Raw genomic sequence first — 5,020 nt, forward strand, 5'->3', positions numbered from 1 at the left:
GAAAATTGTTTACAGCCAAATACCCCCAGAAAATAAACCCCAAGCCTATAATATATTTCCTTGTGAAATCTATAATGCCTCAAAATGATAGAAAATGTCAAGCAATCAAGTCTTAAAAAAGCTTTTTTGTTGCGTTTTTTTTCTCCCTTTAGTGCAAGGCCAAGCCTCAACTTCTTGCATGAGGTGACATCTGCAACTATTGCTAGTCAAAGGCTCACCAGAGCCTGATTAATTGTTAGTCCAAGGGGATTTTTGTTGGTCACGGCCCAATGAACTACACGGAATTTCCATGGCTGTAATATACGGCTGTGACAATACCGAATTCCGCTCTTATTGCAGCGGCCACTCAAACAGCAAGGGCTGTGGTATCACATATTTGTGTTGCAGTGAAGTGTCAGGAAACCTTGGGCTCGAACAAGACTTCTTTCAAGAGCATACACAATGTTAGGATATGTTCTTCATGCGGCCCCCAGAGATTTCTTTCACTTAGTTTAGACCAGATTAATCCAAGTTGGAAAAAAAAAAAAAACCCGAAAGAACAACATTCCCTTTCCCCCTTAAAAAGATGAGGAGAAATGCATTGGCTTGGTAGGTCACCAGCCACCAGAAAATCAAACTGTAACTGTATTAGGGAAAATGGAGGGAAGCAAGGCTGATTTTCTTTTTTTTTTTTTGGATTAGCAAATTGAATCAAGCGCCCAGGTGGTTAACCACTACCATAAATACAGGAGAGGAATGCAGAGCATCAAGGCTTGCTTTGTGGGGAGCAAGTTCATCTACACGGTGTCACAGCAACTGAAAACTCAGGCTGCAGAGTGGAATAGGCACCCTTAACCATATCTCGGTGAAGAAGGAAAGTGTTTCATGGACAAGTATAGAACAACTCAGGCAACATTTGAAAAATATCACGCCAGATAAATGACAAGATTTTCTCAGAATCTCTATAAGCAATAAACCGGTCCTTCAGAGTACGAAGTGCTAACAGTACTGGATCTCATTTTAATGGCAAACCAAGAAAGCCACTGACTTACAGAAAATTAAGAGTGGCCTCAATTCCCATGATAAATATCTGGTTCTATTTACTCTAAGACGAACACGGCAGCAGCCTTCAATGCTCAGAACCGTGAAAGGGAGGCTTTCCCGCAGCCCCAACCGGCTGCAAGGCAATGGTCTGCTCCCATTTGTCAATCCATGGGAAAAGCTAAGGGGAAAGAGAAACCCACAAAATTTAATATCCAGAGCAAAATGAATGAAAAACCATCTCTAGTCAGTCAATGTAGTTTTGTGGAAGAGAGCTCTCTCAACGCAAACCTTGAGACTTTTTTTTGGGGGGGAGGGGGGAGGAGTTTGAAGAGAGGTTTTGAGAAAATTACAGATGTCTCTGAAGGACAGGTAACCTCAGGTTAGAACCTCAGGCGAGGCTGAACACCTCAGACAGATGACCGAATGCCACCTGAAAGTCACCGAAGACCAGTTTGCATTACACGGAGTTACTGGGGCGTATGCAGTGGATGCTGGCTGACACAGCTCTTGAAAAGTCATGTTGAACACATGGAAGGATGAGCCTAAGACCAGTGGGGTCGTGACGATTCAGTTTTCTGTCCAGCATTTTTTATGCTTTTACAGAATATAATGAAATCTCTGACAAATAAGTATGTAGTTGAGGCAGCGTTGGCTGGGATAATAAATGAGGACTATGCTACAGAGTGGGGTACTCAATCTGGCACAGGGGTACACCAGGTCAGGTAAGGACTCTTGAGCCTCAGGCGATACAAAGAGAATCCCTCTTATTTTAGACACAAATTTCACCAATTTTTTCTTGGATTAAACATTACAGCAGAAAGGGAGCAGGTCAAGTCCCAGTATAGGAAACAAACCCCCTCAAGCCTGCGACAGGGTAAAAATCAACCAGAAGATACAAAGCCATAAATAATTTACTTCTAAGTGAGGCACCATTACACTGGACCAAAGAAGGGCTTAACACACCTGTCTCTTAAGCCTAACTAAAACCAGACCGATATCTATAGACACAACTGTCCTGTTAGTCAGTATTATCTTTGCATCTTAAAATTACTTGTATTTGAATTCTTCCCGCAAAGCTGTGGCAGTGGTTTTGGCAGTGGCCACTGTCTTCCCAGAGGAGAAAGGGCACCGGCATCCCCGTGGTCTCCCCGTCCTCACCACCCCAGCAGGACGATGCCCACTGCCACCCTGACTGAGGAGGCAAGCAGGAAAACCAGCCAGGTTTGTGAGAAGCAATGCAGATGTTTACCTAGGTTAGTTCATTTCTAAATACACAACCGAATTACGGTACTGGAGAGTCTTCAGACGGGTTCAACGAGCAGAAAAGGAGGCTCAGAACACCCCTAACTACAACCCCCGAAGGCAGGCGTATGCTCGACTTACCGGTGCCCTTTGCGTTTTCAGCCTAGAGACCAAAGGAGGCTTCCAGCCCAGGGCAGACATAAAATTTTCCTACAGTAACAGATGAGCTGTTTATCATTCTTTGCAGAATATTTCTTAGCGGCTCCCCAAACACCATGATGCTGACCAATATTAGACTATCGCATATATATGGACAGACTTCCCCACTACTCCCCATCACAATTAAAATTGCCGATACCCTTGCTAGTTATTTCTAATATTTTTCCCAATTAAATTCTTAATTTTGCATTTAGAATTCTAATTAAACCTTTTCTTAATTGAGGGTTAGCAGAATTTCACTGCAGCATCTCAAATCTTTGGGCCGACTCAAGACTTCACACGTGCGGAACCCCACTGTGGCAGTAAATAAAAAGTATTATTGGGATGGATGGTCAACTTCAGGCAACCCAAAGACACGGCTAAGACTGTTAAAGCTTTAAATGACAAATTTAAAGCTTCCTGTGACAATAAAGAGGTCACATGGCTTTTAATAGTGATGATAAAGAAAGGCACCATATTTATTTATGATAGGCTCAGTAATTCTACATGGAACGCATCTTCTATGCACTTCACTTTATGATAGCATTATATACTACTGGTATTTGTGCATAGTAACTCCAGAAAGTAAACTAGTTACACAGTGATGTACGTGGTAATCTACCATAAAATAGGCATTTCTAATTTTAAGTAGAACTCTACATGAACTTAAACACCAGATACTTTAAGACACATTACCTGCACGCCAAGATATATTTCATAATTTGTACGTGTTAAGTAATCGCTAGCACTATAATCTACTGAAACAAATTCTCTCACACCATCTCCTTGATTTTTTTTTTTCCCCCTCAATACTTCTTAAAACTTTTCAGCTTCCTTGCAGCAAGCTTAACAGCTAGGAAATTAAATGCAAAATAGAATTTTGGCCTAGTCATAAAGTCACGTTTTTGATTCAAATGTTATCGCAGCGATAGACAAATCAAAGCAAGTCCAACTAACCTGTCAAAGGCACTAATCCAACCCATTAAGTGAAGACAGAAACCACAGAATTACAAAAAAATAAGGCTCTGGAAAAAAGTACTCTGGAAAGTCTTCTACCAAAGCAGTCATCCCAATGCAGAATCAACTGCACGTGCATCTTTCCCGACAGACTTCTTCAGCGTTTCCCCACAACCCTACCTTGAAGAGGCTTTCCAACCTTTTTGGCCAGTTCGCTCCAGAACGTCAGCGGAGGTTTTGTGAGTCCCAGTCGGGAACTCTCCTACTCCAGTTTAAACCTTTCTGTCCTCTTCTGCACAGGCATCTCAAGAGATGATTTTTTTTTTTCGGCTTCATACACAACATTTTCTAGACCTGATCATGGCTTTCACAGAAGCCACTACCGCTGTAATTCCAGTGGGACTCAGTGGAGCATATTTCTGCTCCGTGTCTCAGGACAGTGCACCTCACTCTCAGAACAGCAGGACTTCACCACCTCGCACATTTGGCTTTTCACAGGCCCACGTGTCAACTCCCATCGACCATCCGCACCTCCCTTCCCGCTGAAAGGCTACCTGTGAGTTGTCTGCCTTGCATTTGGCAGCTGATTAATCTTTATAAGGACCTTTACTGCATATTTGACAATTTTCAGCTGCATCACCTTTTCTTTAAGACTCTTTCGTCAATGTGCGAGAATTATTTTAAACACCGACTCCCTCTTGTATTGCACCTCCATTCCCTCCCACCTTAATGCCATCAGCAAATTTAGGAAGCGTGCTAGCTCAAGCCATTTCTCTAGAAAGCAGCAAGAATGCCATCTGAGGATGCCCAAAGTCTTATAAAATCGAAACATCTTCCTCTTTCCACTTCCATAAAAAGCCTGATGCGCAAAAAGTAAACTGATAAAACCGTAACTTGCCAGACCCGTGATGGCTGCTGCACCCTTCCTTGTTACCATCCAAGGGCTCGCAATAAAAAATTCAGAATAAAACAAGGGAAAACCAAGTCCTATCATTTCCCAGATTCATTTTATCCTTTACCCAAGGTAAAGGATAATGGTGGAGGCTACGTGCTTCTCCCCATTTGATCCGAGAGCTCGCCCAGCCTCCCTGAATTTTCAGAAGTCTCCGCTGGCGTGACTACAAGTGCTTTAGCCAGTCCCTTAAGTATCCTCAGATTAAAATCATCAGGCCTTTTAAAACAGGCAGGACTCTAACAGTAGATCTCCTAGGCTGAGATCTTATCCATTTTCTGCTGGTATTAATTGTGCTAACCATCTGCTCACTTTTGATTTTTTTTTTAATTGAAAACAAATGCAAAAAGTCATTGACCACTTCAGTCTCATTTGCTAATAGCTCCCTGCTTCCCTCAAGTAGCAGACCAAACACTTTACTTGGTCTTCCTCTTATTACTAATGTACTTACCAATCGATTTCTGTTCGTCTCTTGCTAGTTCAATCTTATTTTGTGCCCGACTTCCTTATTTTGTCCTTGCACACTGGTGCTGTTCCCTTTGCACTCCCTTCTTTTGGAGTGAGCCGCCCTTCTTCTTGGCTTTCTTGTCTTTAAGGTCTCTGCATGTCCAGCTCAATGTAGCCATGCAGGTTTCACCGACCTTGCTT

General features: G+C 42.6%; 1 protein-coding gene across 1 annotated transcript in view; it reads right to left on the reverse strand.

The window, feature by feature from the left end:
* Positions 1–5,020, reverse strand: part of MGMT (O-6-methylguanine-DNA methyltransferase) — a 193,372-nt gene that overhangs the window by 117,192 nt on the left and 71,160 nt on the right. The window lies entirely within an intron of this gene.

This window comes from Egretta garzetta, unplaced genomic scaffold (genome assembly GCF_000687185.1).
Source record: "Egretta garzetta isolate BGI_Z169 unplaced genomic scaffold, ASM68718v1 scaffold152, whole genome shotgun sequence".
NCBI classification, from domain to species: domain Eukaryota; kingdom Metazoa; phylum Chordata; class Aves; order Pelecaniformes; family Ardeidae; genus Egretta; species Egretta garzetta.